This window comes from Tympanuchus pallidicinctus, unplaced genomic scaffold, assembly GCF_026119805.1.
Source record: "Tympanuchus pallidicinctus isolate F22 unplaced genomic scaffold, pur_lepc_1.0 scaffold4, whole genome shotgun sequence".
In the NCBI taxonomy this organism is placed as follows: domain Eukaryota; kingdom Metazoa; phylum Chordata; class Aves; order Galliformes; family Phasianidae; genus Tympanuchus; species Tympanuchus pallidicinctus.
The window spans coordinates 34,896,190-34,910,491 of record NW_026294758.1 but is presented as its reverse complement, the minus strand read 5'-3'; the positions used below and the strand labels follow the sequence as shown (position 1 = coordinate 34,910,491).

Sequence of the window (14,302 nt, the reverse complement as noted above, 5' to 3'; positions counted from 1 at the left end):
ATACTTGAAAACAAGGAGACAAAATTTGCAAGTTTGATGCTATCAGATTACAGGCAAATAAAATGGCTATTGTGGGCAGCTTTAAGAGAACAGCACAAAGCAGAAGAGATCTGTGAAATATGAAATGAAAAATAAATTCCTGGCTCATCTTTTACCAAGGGAATAACATTCAACCTTCATAATATGCTTTTCACTTGTAACTTAGTAATGAAACTTTCTTTAATAAATAAAAAGCTATCTGTAGCAAATACTATCAGCAAACAAAAGCCAGCCTTTAATGTTAATCACTAATTTCACAATAGATACACCTTTTATTGGCTTTGCTGAAAAGCCTTTAAAGTTTCTATTCAAAACAAACAACCTCTCACATTAAAAACCAGGGTCCTGCAGGAGTGGCCTCTGTGAAAGCAGAGCCCAGCAGATGCCCCATGTTAGAATAGAGCCAGCTCCAGTTGCTCCCAAAGACACCCACTACTGCCAGAGCTGAGCCATGACTGATGCTTGGGTGTGCCTCTGGGAAAGGAGATTTAAGGAAAGGAAAAACTGCTGCAACACAGCAGCTGGAAAAGAGAATGAGAAATGTGAGGCAACAGCCCTACAGCCCCAGGGTCAGTGCAGGGGGAGGGTAAGAGGAGCTCCAGGCTCCTTGCAGCCCAGGAGAGGCCCATAGAGGAGCAGTTTGTTCCCTGCATCCCACAGGCACTATGTGGAGCAGATCTCCACATGCAGACATAGAGGAGCCCGCGGGACAGCAGTCAGTGCAGCCTGTATGAGGGGATGCAGCCCATGAAGTAAAGGAAAGGAAAAGTAAAGGAAAGTAAAGTCACTCCTTTTGACCTTATGTGATTACCTCAGCTTAGTCAATATGTATTCAATACTGAACTGAAGATGAATCCCATTTTTATATGTCGCAACCATTCTAGTAGCCAGCTCCCTCAAGACAAAGTTTTTCAGCAGGACCAGTAACATATTACAAAGAAAATCTTCAGTAGAATTGAATAAATAATAAATAAGAAAAATAAAGAAATAAAAGAAGAATTATCTGTAAAATTAGTCCTCCACAGCTATTAGCAATGAATTAATTATTCATGCCAGGAATCAATCAATCAATCAAAGAGTTCCTAATAAAATTTTTATCAAACTATTTAGTAAGACTGAGAAGTCTGCAGCAGGCTTTATTTTTAACTTTAGGCTCATGAGGATTGCACACAAGAGGATGCACAATATCTGTTTATTCCCCAGAGAGCCCCCAGCCCTGAAGCATTTCAAAGACCAGGATGCACACCAGGGAATACTTTCAAGATCGTCAAATGATATATTTGCTTTGTTGACTGATTCTAGAATCTTCTCCCCTTAATATCTTTCATTTGAGGTGACCTGATGCCCATGATTAAGCATCAATTCCTTTCAATAAATGGAGATTATATAGCAATAACAGCAAAAAGCATTTTCAATGTCATTCTCAGTGCCATTTTGACTGACCCTTGTTGAGTCATTTTATTTGTGTTCTGTGATTTCTCTTACTGATTTATGAAGTGCTTTGAAACGCTGTTAACCTACTTTAATACATCACTGTTAATAAAAAGTATAACTATTCTGCACCCTTTGTTTCATTTTTGCTTATCAAAGTTACCAGCTGGAGAATACAGTGGATTCACAGTACTTGTGCATGCCCCATGAAGAAACCATTTCTGGATGTTTATGGTTTGAAGGGTTTTGAAAGGTAATTAATTCACAGAATTAAATCTGTACATAACAATTTGGCTTCAAGAAATGCTTCCTATACCTCTCTTTACAAACCTGGAAAAAAACAAACAAAAAACCCAAAGTCATAAAACTTTAAATAACTTGGTTCAGCCTCCACCAAATATCCTGTGCCTTGCCTCAGAACATCCTTCACTGCAGTCTCAGGAGAGACAACACTGACTATTTAAGTGATGATGCCCACCTATGAAATCCTGTCCTTGCTATATCCCAGATCCTGCACAAAGCATCCTCCAGCAGAACAAGGGCTGGATTTCCTTTAGAGAAGCCTGAATTATGCATAAAGAAATTATGCTTTTAGTTATGTCATATACTGATTTCAGAGCTACCTAGCACAAGGCGAAGATTTCCTGTTACTTTAAACCTACAAGTGATTGAGCCTCTAACAGTTATAGAATTATAGCGCTAAAAATCCTGAGTAGTTCTACTTTTGATCTAAGCTCAGAAGATTTTAGCAGACATCAGAGATGCTTTTCATACAGTCTGTCTGCTAATACTTTGGACAGTGAAGATGCTTAGAACTGACTGGTATTAAAACACGACTTAAATTTACTAAAATTCACCCGTGCAACCTGGCTCTACCCCTTTTTGACCTCATTTTAAGGGCTGACAGCCACTGAGGAAGGATCTTTTGCTGGAGAGCCCTCCTTCGTGCAGTCTTCCTGTGAGCCTAGATTTCTGAATTTGGGTGAGCATCTTTCTGTCTCTCTCTTTTTTTTTTTCTTTTTTTTCTTTTTTTTTTTTTTATGTAACACCTTCTCACTGTGCATATCCAAGACTGATCCTGCTGCCTTCACACCCAGATAAAGAAGTTGTGGAGAGGCAGGTCAGAAGCGGATGAAGAAATTCCTATAGTTTGGGAATTCCTATGTACAGATGAATACATGAGTAGGCTAAATGTGGAATCTGAATCAAAATCTCACCATGAGAATGGAAAGAACTAGCTTAGTAAAAAAACAACAACACTGGTGGAGCAGAGTTATGACTGCTATTTCCAAGAGAAAAATAAAAAGAGGAGGGAGAAGCACCTACACAATACTGGTATTACAGTAATACAAACTACGTTTTTCAATTAAAATAAACTATACCTCCTATTGAATTTCTGGAATTCTCACCAAAAACAGAAAAATGACATGGATTGATCATGTTTTGTTTTTTCACTGACTCAGAAAGACCTTTAGGAAGAGATAAGAGAGGAAAAATATATCTGGTTTGTCTGTGAAGAATCACCTTTTAGATTACTTCTGTGACTACATCTTCCATAAGGTGTAAACTTGCTCCTCACCATAATGCTTCTGGAAATATTCTCTATGCCATGAAAACACCAAGGTGAAAAGCAGTATCCCACTCCTACCAGTGCGTCCAGAACACAGGTAATGCTTGTTAATCTTAGTTGTTTTTAACCACATTGTGATAATTAAAGAGAATAGTTTTGAGAAGCAAAGCTCTGAGGAATGCAGCATACACATCATTCTTCAGGACAAGGACTAGGTAATCAGAGGAGCATGATGTTTACAGCTTCTAAACAATGATCAATAAGTATCAAAATACTTCTAATCAATATCACATTCATTGCCTGAATCTGTGGGCAGGGCTTAGAGGAGCAAAATCCCTCCCACTGTGAGAGAAATGCAAAGTCAAGATCACCTGATGAGACTGAATACGTCTATGGGACCAGATTACAGACACTTCAGAGTCCTGAAGAATCACAGAATCACTGAAGTTAGAAAAGACTTCTAAGATCATCCAGTCCAACTGTCCAGTATTTCCCACTAAATCATGTCCCTCAGTACAACATCAAAATGTTTCTGACCTCCAGGGTCAGTGATTCCACCACCTCTCTGTGCAGCCTGTTTCAGCATCTGACCACTCTCTTGGAGAAACATTTACTAACAACCAACCCAAATCTCCCCTCATGCAACTTGATGCCATTCCCTCTAATCTTATCACTAGTTACATGGGAGAAGTGGCCAACACCCATCTTCAGGTAGTTGTAGAAAGCGATAAGGTCTCCCCAGAGCCTCCTCTTCTACAGACTGAACAATCCCTGCTCCCTTAGCTGCTCCACATCAGGCTTGTGCTCCAGACCCCTCACTAGCATTGTTGCCATTCCCTGGACATGCTCCAGGGCCTCAGTGTCTTTCTTGTATTAAAGGGCCCAAAAGTGAACACAGTACTCAAGGTACAGCCTTAACAGTTCTGAGTACAGAGGGATGATGACTTCCCTGCTCCTGCTGGCAACACTATTTCTGATACAAGCCAGAATACCATTGGTGTTCTTGACCACCTGGACACACTTCTGGCTCATGCTCAGCCACATGTCCGCCAGTTCCCCCAAGTTCGTCTCCTCTACACAGTCTTCCAAGCACTCTGCTCCAGGCCTGTAGAGTTGCCTGGGGTTTTGGTGGCCAAAGTACAGGATCCGGCACTTGGTCTTGTTGAACTTCACTCCACTGGCCTCAGCCCAGCTATCCAGCCTGTCTAGATCACTCTGTAGAGTCTTCCTGTCCCAAGGCAGATCAACACTTCCTCCCAACTTGGTGTCATCTGCAGATTTACTGAGGGTGCACTTAATGCTGTCATCCAGGTCATCAATAAAGATGTTGAAGATGACAGGCCCCAGCACCAACCCCCCGGGAACACTACTTCTGATCAGTTGCCATTCACCACCATTCTCTGGGCCTGGCTGTCCAGCCGGCTCTTCACCCAGCAAAGTGTATCTGTCCAAAGTCACAGGCTGCCAGCTTCTCCAGAAAAATAGTGTGGGGGACGGTGTCAGAGGCTTTGCTGAAGTCTAGGTAGACTATATCAATGGCCCTTCCCTCATCCACCAGTCAGGTCACTAGATCATAGAAGGAGAACAGATTGGTCAAGCAGGACCTGCCTTTCTTGAACGCACGCTGTCTGGGCCTGATCCCCCAGTTATCCCACAAGTGCCATGTGATCTTCCTTAAGATGATCTGCTCCACAATCTTCCCTGGCACTGAGGTCAGGCTGACAGGCCTATCATTCCCCAGATCCTCCTTACAATCCTTCTTGTAGATGGGAGTCATAATGGCAAATCTCCAATCCTCTGAGACCTTTCCAGTTTACCAGGAACACTGATCGATGATGGAAAGAAGCTCGACTATTACCTCTGCCAGCTCCCTAAACACCCTCGGGTGGTTCCCATCTGGCCCAATAGGACTTGTGGAAGTTCAGTTGGAGTAGTATGTCTCTACTGTTTCCACTTGAATAGTGGGGGATTTATTCTGCTTCTTATTCGAGACTTCCAGGTCAAGGGATAGAGTACCTTGAGGATAACTGGTCTGAATTTTAAAGACAGATGTAAAGAAGGCATTGAGAAACTCAGCCTTTTCCTTATCCTCAGTGGCCATGGTCCCTGCCCATCCAGTAAAGAATGGAGATTCTCCTTAGCCCTCCTTTTACTGTTAGTACATATGCTAAACAGCAAGTCTCGCGAGGCACCTCCCCTGGTAGGCTCTCTTATCAGCTGCAGAAGGAAATTATTTTCTATACACTCTAGAAATATCCAAGACTGCTTCTTCCGTGCTGCATTGTAATTCCAGCATATATCAAGCAAGTTGAAGTCTCCCATGAGAACAAGGGCTGGCGATGGCGCAGATTCTTTTCTGGCTGCTAATAAAATGCCTCATCTGTCTCTTCATCCTGTTTAGGTGAACTACAACAGATGCCTACCAGGTTGTCTGCCTTGTTGGTCCTCCTTCTCATAATCCTTACCTGTAGACATTCAACCTCATCATTCCCTGCCACAAGCACAACAATGCCAAAAAACTCTCTAATCTAAAGAGCGATGTCACCATCCCTCCTTCCTTTCTTATCCCTTCTAAAGAGCTTCTATACATTTATTGTAGTACTCCAGTCTTGGGAATGATTCCACCATGTTTCCATAATGGCAAGTCATAGCCTGGCACACACTGGTGTTCAGCTCCTCCTCTTTGTTGCCTATGTTGTGCACGTTGCTGTAGATGCATAAGCTGAGCCCCTTGCCTCACCCCTAGTCGTGTCACTATTCCCTTAGGCTCACCTCTAGCAGGCCTAGTTTTATCCCCTTCCCCCTTCATATCTAGTTTTAAAGCCCTCTCAACAAACCCTGTCAGCTCCTGGGCTAGGGTCCATTTCCCAATTTGAGGCAGGTGAGACCCATCCGCAGACATCAGGCCTGGCATCAAGTAAACTGTCCCACAGTTTAAAAAAAAAAAATAAAATACAATTCTTGTATTAAATCACCTCCTTCTGCTCAGTGATGGCATAGAGGGGGTCCACCACCGTTTGCAAAGTATCAACAATGCTGTCTTTCTTGCAAGTTTGGGAGAGAGCTTCTCCACCAATCTATCTCCTGGTTGCATTCTCTGATACTCCTTAATCTCTCCACCTCCCCCTTGAGCTCCATTACTAAACTGAGCAGATGATCTACCTGCCCACACTTTATGCAGGTGGAATCCCTGCCACCCTTCACCAGCACCAACAGGCTCAGGCACTCACTGCAGCCAGAGACTTGATCCACCACGTTTTTAGGCAGGCACTCTATCTCAGTTGCCACATTCTTTCTTGCCAGAGCTTTCTGCCTAGTGGAGACCATGGTCTGATTTGTTGTCCATGATGCAGCCAGGTCTCCTGAGAGGACATTGATGCTCTGCCTCCTCACCTGTCCTGTTCAGACTGCCCATGCAAACTGCCATGCCACACTCTTCTGACGCGCCATGTCATTTTTGCCTGTCGTGTATGCTCCGGTCCCCAATGGCAGTTTTATACAGACAGAGTGATCCTGCCACTGCTCCTGCCTCCACCCCTGTAATTTCAGAATGCTACTGCCATGCAGAGGACATTAGCACCCAGCACTGAAGGAAATGGTCAGTGTAGTTGCTAAACCACTCTCCAACATATTCAAAAAGTCATGGCTGTCAGGCAAAGCCCACAGTGATTGGAAAAGAGAAAGGCTGATCAATACTTCTTTTTCTAGCTGGAGGCTCATGACAAGTGGTGTCCCAAAAGGGGGTCAGTGTTGGGAATGGTCCCTGTCATCATCTTTATCAACAGCCTAGAGAATGAGATCAAGAGCAGTCTCAGCACTCTACAGTTGATGCACCAGAAGGATGGGATGCCGTTCGGAGGGATCTGGACAAGCTTGAAAAGTGGGCTTGTGACACCCTAATGAGATTCAACAGCACCAAGTACAAGGTGTTGAACTGGAGTTGGGGCAACCCGATGTGTACAGACTGGGAGAAGAATGTTCCTTTACTCTCACAATCCATTCCAGGCAACTTGACAAATCAAGTGCTCTTTCTTGGAGTTCAGGTTCTAAACTGTCAAGACATACAAATGCAATACATTGGCATACACATCCATTCTTTTCCAATAACTCATTAATATGCTAATGTCCCTTTGGGCATGTGCAGAAGATAGCTTTGGGGGTCTTTACTCCCTTACTTCATCCTCATTTTTCTGTCATCATCTTCCTCTCTGTGCCTCTTGGCTGACCTTTTAGCTGTTTTCATCACTTGTTATGCAATAATGAGCAGCTTTCTATCTTGGTACACTATAACTCAAAACAGTTTATATGAAGAAGTCATCCCTGCAAATAGTGAATGCAAAGATGAAAGAATTATGTTGTGACTTCAGTACTTCATTGAAGTAAGGCTCATTCTGAAAAACGTGACTGTCCACATACCAAGCAAAGATAACTGGAAAGTTTTAGAAGTAGCACACATTAATTCCTCTTTGCTATATTAATATATTGGTCCTTAAGCTAATATATCAATCCTTATTGCTACATCAATCCTTCCTTTTCTTTTGAGTACTTAAAACAGGAGAAGCAAACAGGAGAGAGACTGACTTTTCAAACAGGCAGACAGTAATAGGGCAAGGAGGAATGATTTTGAAGAAGAGTTTTAGATTAGATGTCAAAGGGAATTTTTTTACTCAGATATTAAGGAGGCACTGGAACAGGTTACACAGAGAAGCTGCGGTTGCCCCATACATGCAAGCATTCAAGGCCAGGTTGAACGGGGCCCTGGCAGCTTGATCTAGTGACTAGCAACTTTGCCTATGGCAGGGAGTTGTAACTGGATATTCTTCAAGGTCCCTTCCAACCCAAGCCATCCTATGAAAATTCTATGTATCTATGAAACACACATTCTGGCCATCTCTCTAATTCAGTCAAATTACCACTGCTAAGAATTATGGAGTGGAAAAAACACCAGGAAGACGCAGCTAAACAGAAACAATGTTTTCTACCCACTAAAACATAAAGAACAGCATGTTAAAACCAGACTGCTACATTAGAAAGAACCCGATAATTTTGTATTTGCTGTAGCATGTGCCAATATATATAGCCTGATGATGAATACAAGTGCATACACTAGGAAATAAAGCGAGCTACCACAGCATATCAAGGCTGAAATGAAGAAGGCATTCAGAATAGCCCCAGCTGTAATGTAGGTGGACCTTGAGCAGCTGGCATGACAATCTGTGAACTCCGTCTACCTATCCTCCTCCCCCTCCTCAACTCTCTCAAGTCCTTGATTACACTTTGCATAGATGAGAACTACAAAGATTTTGGCTACTTGAGCATGTAAGTCAGCTGCTCCTAATTCCAAATACTCTTCTTTTCCAGAATTCTCCCCCATCTATGTAAATGGCAACAGATTCCAATTTCCCAGATAACTGGCTTCTATCTTCTGTGGTATGGCAGCAAGTACTGGTGCATTACATATGTCATTTTGATTGAATTCCTCTCATCCGTATGAGGCCACTGGATACAAATGTGATTAGGATGGTACAAGAAGCTAAATGTAATGTGTCGATGAGTGTGGTAGCAGCACTAAACACATAAAGGCAGATAATATGTACTTCTAATTGAAAGAAGCTCTTAAATGTCATATAAAATCCACTTCGGTCCAGATGTACTAAACAGGAATTCAGTTTTAGGTCTTTTTTAATATATTTAATAATATGCAAAAAGTTGCTTTAATCTTGGATTAAGCAATATTAGCACTTACAAAGAAAATCATTTTCTAGCAATCCTTGGCAAGTTTCCTAAGACAAGCTCCCAGGATACACTCCGTAGTAATAACTGTAGTTAAGCTTGCCAATAACTCCATTGGCAGCTCCATGTCTGCATGAGAGCTGGAGAGCAGATGAGTGCAGATCAGGAAACTCTATGAATGGTTTCAAGCTATGACAGGGGAGATTCAGGCTGGACATGAGGAAGTATTACTTTTCAGAAATGGTGGTCAGGCACTGGAATGGACTGCCCAGGGAGGTGGTGGAGTCACCGAGCCTGGGGGTGTTCAAGGAAAGGCTGGATGTCGTGTTGAGGGACATGGTTTAGTGGGAGCTATTGGGAATAGGTGAACGGTTGGACTGGGTGATCTTTTAGATCTTTTCCAACCTTGGTGATTCTATGATTCTGTGATAATCTTCATACCAGTATGAGCACCAAAGGTAACTGATATGATGATTAATGGAATAAAAAAAGAATTAGAGCAGACAAGTTAAGTTAAAAATGCTTAAGTCAGCAATGTGTAGTCACAATATAGATTATGTAGATATTACACACCTTTCAAAACAAATTTAAACAAAACTTTTCATTTATCTTTCATCAAAAACAAGCATTAGTTTGTTAATCTGGTTTTCATGAAAATATTACCCTTTAGTTTAAAAGTTTAAATTTCTTATATAGGAAGATACTTAAAGATAGTAAAGATAGTTATTAACAAAACATGTCAGTGATTTCATGCCCTCAGAGGAAATCTCTTCCTCTTCCAAAAGATTTTCTTCCACATAAAACTTTTGCAGAATCTAGAAAATGTCACACATTGGAGTGAATAGCCAAGTAAGTAGTGGTCAAGTACCCTGAGCCTGTATTAACATCAGCAACTCCAAGTAATGATAAACTATTTGAATTTACCTATGAAACTGGCCTGAGAAATAGCTACTTGAATTGGTTCATAATTTAATTGGCAAAATTATGTGTCCTTAGGGCTTCTTACATAATACACTCATTTAAGTTACATGACTTTGTATTTCACATCAGAAGCAGTTATCAGGTGGGATACAAAAAAAATCTTCAGTCTCAACCTCTAAATACTTTCATCACATACCTTTCATATGAAAAGAGGAGAAAATAAACATAATTTCAACAGACAGATGTTCCCTTCTGCAGATTATATAGGAATCTTGTCTTTGGAATTCTCTGGATTTCAGGTCTCATCTCAGGAAACTATGGTTGATAGGTACTCTTCAAAAGACAGGGAATTTATCAGAGTTATAAATACTCTGTTTTAAGACAGAAGATTTGGGACAGAATAAATTTGTATCTTGGAGAAGAGAGAAGGCACTGTAAATGCAGTAAAAACATCTGAAGTTTTTATCCATCTTTTAAAACAAATGACGCACTTGTAACAACACTGAAGTACATGTGGAAGAAGAAACTGACAACAGGTATGTGATATATATATGACCTCCATTTACTTGTAAGAGAAGCCTGTAAAATCCACTAGCAAGAAACAAAACAGTGCCAGGAACTAAATTTGCTTAAGCAACTTTGTGGAAAAAGTACAACTGTTTTGGGCACAGTTATAAAATTATTAATATGCTAAAAACAGTTCTGAAATTCCAGAGATCATGACTGCCTGAGTGATCTTCTCAAATTAAAATAAATAAATAAATAAAAATTTTTGATATCCCTGCTTTAGGCTTGAAGAAATGATCTTTGGCTTAACATCTCTCTCCTCTATCAAAAAAATTTCATGATTCTGCCCAAGTTCACTTGATGGGTTACATTTTTTTGTGGTTTCATTTTTTTCCCTCCCAGATCTACACAGTATTCTTTATCATAATTTTGTCAAGGTAGGATTTTTTTGGTCATCAGAAATAAAGTACAGTTTTATACACTGAAGATTGTACAGTGTGTAAAATATCTCTAATACTGTAAAATACTCTAATACTAAGAACTGCATGTGTGATTTCATGTACTTTTCTTTGAAAGACAAGCAAAAAATAAAAGATGTTTTTTATTCGGATTGTTTCAGTGATGTGATTTACAATGCAGCCTCATAAATACTTGCACTAGTCTAGCTAAAATATTAAATGAGTAAACTGGAGACATTCATAAGCATCTGCTTCACTTGAAATATATATTGATCTACTCATTGAATATCTTGTTTTTATGGCCAAAATCTCTTCCAATCTGTTAAAACTGACGGGCGAGCAGAAATGCAAGTAGCTAGGAATTCTGTAGCTGCACTGTTATATCCATACCCAAACATATAGCAATCAAATCAACTTCAAATCTTTCAAGAATAAGTGCCCACTTCTCATCCTAATGTGAACATATACTCATCATTCTAAGCTGCTATGCCATAAGACCATTATCTCTCTTTCTCTCAGCAGTACATTGTGTTTCAAAAGAGACCTTACTTGGAATGAGAATATGACATCATGGCACTTGTTTGCCCATTCACTGTAAAGATCAATTAAATTATTACTGTTCCTCTCCTTTTCTCAATGAGAATAACTAATTACAACTCACAAGACAAAGAATCACAGCCCAATAAATTTTTTTCACACATTTGTTTTTCCATCATGTTTATAATTTTTGCAACCAGGTGAAGAAGATGGTCATAAGAAAGCCTGCATTTTGCTAAAATCTAGTGATGTTTTCATAGGCAAACAGAGCATGAAATAAAAGTACCATGTCATACATCTGTCATACATCTTTTTAGCTAATAAGAACAAGACTTCTAAGTGACACCAAAAAGTCATAAGTAATTGGCAGCTGTCACAGCATTACTGGCTGTTTCCCAGACATTCCTCTCACTATTCTCATGTGACTTTCAAAAGGCAAATTCTTTCAGCATGTAGTAAGACCTTGAGAATGAGGATGCTGAGATAGGATTCAATTAAGAACTGGCACCCTCCAAGCCACAGGGCTTTGGTTACACAGAAGAGATGGATTCCATAGTTTTTGCTTACATGTGTGAAAAAAATGAAAGAACAGATTCACCTGCAGTGATGTCACTCAGAAATAACTCTTTCAAAGTTAGCTAAATGGAAACTGGATTAAAATGGCTTTGTCTCTTCTGTTCTCCCATTCCTTAACATGTGACTTAAGTGCCTTTTAAATATAAGGCCTGGGAACCTCCTTCAGCATTTCTAACAATACTCACTGAGAAGCAAAATACTAATTTCATTAAAAAAATTCTACTGAATACAATGAAACACATGTGCTGATAAACAAGAAATAGAAGCTTGACAACTCAGTGGTTTTTCTAATAATCTTTTTATAATTAAGATACTAGAATCTGATTATCTAGCACTAGATCTTTCTATATATAGTTCATTATATGACAGATATGTTTTATTCATTTGTAATCCTAGAAGAGAGATCCAAGGAATTAAATATTATGAAAAAGGTAAAACTTTTATGTGACAGCTGAGTGCTTGATGTAAGAAAGGGTTATCAATTTTTGGAACAAAGAGCTGAAGATGCAAATTGCCAGGACCAAGCAGCAGCTATGCACACAGCCCTCAAACTGTCTTTGCAGCCAGGCAAATATATAAAGAACACTGTGAGCTGATAATAAGAAAAAAAAAATGGTCAGGAAGGAGAGGAAGTGAGAAGAAAACTGCTTCTGGCATCTAGAAAAAGCTGTAAGCCACTAAGTCTAACATGAATAGTGTACAGATTGGCAAAACCTACAAACCTACTACAGAGAATTACCAACACAGACAGAAATGAGATGTAAGGTGAGTTCTGCTATAAATCAAAGTTCTGCCTCAAACACTTCTTCTTTGAAGAAATCAGCAGGAAACTGAACTGATACAATTTGCTTGAATTTCCAAAAGGCTATAATTAATGGTGTTCCTTGCCAAGACTAATGAAATTCAAGGGATATTCTCACAAGCAGCGACAGGGGGACCAGAGCGCAGGAATGGACCGCAGCAGAATCCTAGACAGACCTGAGTGAAGGCTTGTAATGATCACTGTCACAGGATGAGGAATACTATTCTAATCAGAACAGGGGATTTATAAATGAGCTAAAAATGAGCCTGATTATTCATAATAGAGTGACCAGCAGGTAAATTTATGATGCGTGGGCAGAATTATGTACAAGAGAAAAACACAACTGAAAAAAATACATCTCTTCCCAAGGCTGCTAAATACAAAAGCCATCAGCTCCCTCTAACAAGTCTTCTTTTCTCTCTCCTAACTTTAAATAAAAGACTAGACTATTCCTGCCAAATGGATCAAAATATTCCCAATTGCACCATGGCTGAAATGATGAAATACCTTGGTTTTTAGAAGTTGAATTCAGCATTTGGAAACCTCCAGCTATCATGTGGACTAGTGCTTAAAGTAAGATAAATTGGTTTTGTTTTTAAACAGTATTTCTCTGGATCTGTGTAAACTTCAGCCTAAAGTAATCTAAAAATATCCCCATAGCTGCACTATTTAAAATATTGTTTAAAATATTGTTATATAAAATATAAAAGAAACATAAACAAAACACATAAGTTTAAGAAAGAAAAAAGGGGAAGCACATTAATTCTGGCACACTCATCAGTAATTTTACCTTATGATTGAACAACATATATATGATAGACTTCTGAAAAAAAACAAACGCTTTTCATTTTCAACTCCTCTGAAAATAGGGGATTTTTTCCCTTTTTTTGTTGGAGAGGGAGACTTGATGATTCACAATCTTCTTTTTGTTAAACAAGATAGGCATGTTTCAAGGAAGTGCAATGAACCTCATCGTCTTTGAATAAAAATTATCTTCTTAATTTAATTGTTTGATTTTATTTAATTTTCTGCACTTCCTATTCTTCTCATGGTTCTCAGAGGAATATTCTCCACCATGCAAAATGATGAGTAATTTCTGACACTGTTACCATACATGTTATTCACTGACAATCCTGACCTGGGGACAGTTGCACAAAGCACTGCTACTACTCTTCTGCAATACAATACTTGAGGGATATATTCAACTTTGAAACCTAGAGAGAGATCAACCCATCTTTATTCCTTCCTCCTTCTCACACAATTGAGAGTTTAGGACAGAAAAAGTTTGTGTATACTGAATCTAAAATCTAACCTCTTTTTTTTTTTTTCTTTTTTTTTTTCACAGAACTATTTTAAACACATTTCTGTATAAACCATATCTTTGTTAACAAAGCCTACAGTTCCATTGCAATCAATATCGATCCTGAATTCTGTAATGCATTACATTTAGATATTTCACACCCAAAGATGAGACAGTCTTCCACGTACTTCTGATCCCAAACTGAAAAATGTCATTCTGTTAATCAACTACAGCACACATGATGTGAGCTACTCCCATTACCAGACCCCTCTTTCAAGCAAATGCAGTCTAAATTACCACCACACATGTGGGAAACAGCTAGGATTAATGAAGGTTATTAGAAAAAGAAAACCCACTAAGCAGAAACTGAATTTTCAAATTCAGCATATTAAACAGGAAGAAAGAAACCCTCCTGGGTTAATACACGC

At 39.5% G+C, this 14,302-nt stretch overlaps 1 protein-coding gene across 1 annotated transcript in view; it reads right to left on the bottom strand.

The window, feature by feature from the left end:
* Positions 1-14,302, bottom strand: part of FRMD3 (FERM domain containing 3) — a 145,965-nt gene that overhangs the window by 33,928 nt on the left and 97,735 nt on the right. The window lies entirely within an intron of this gene.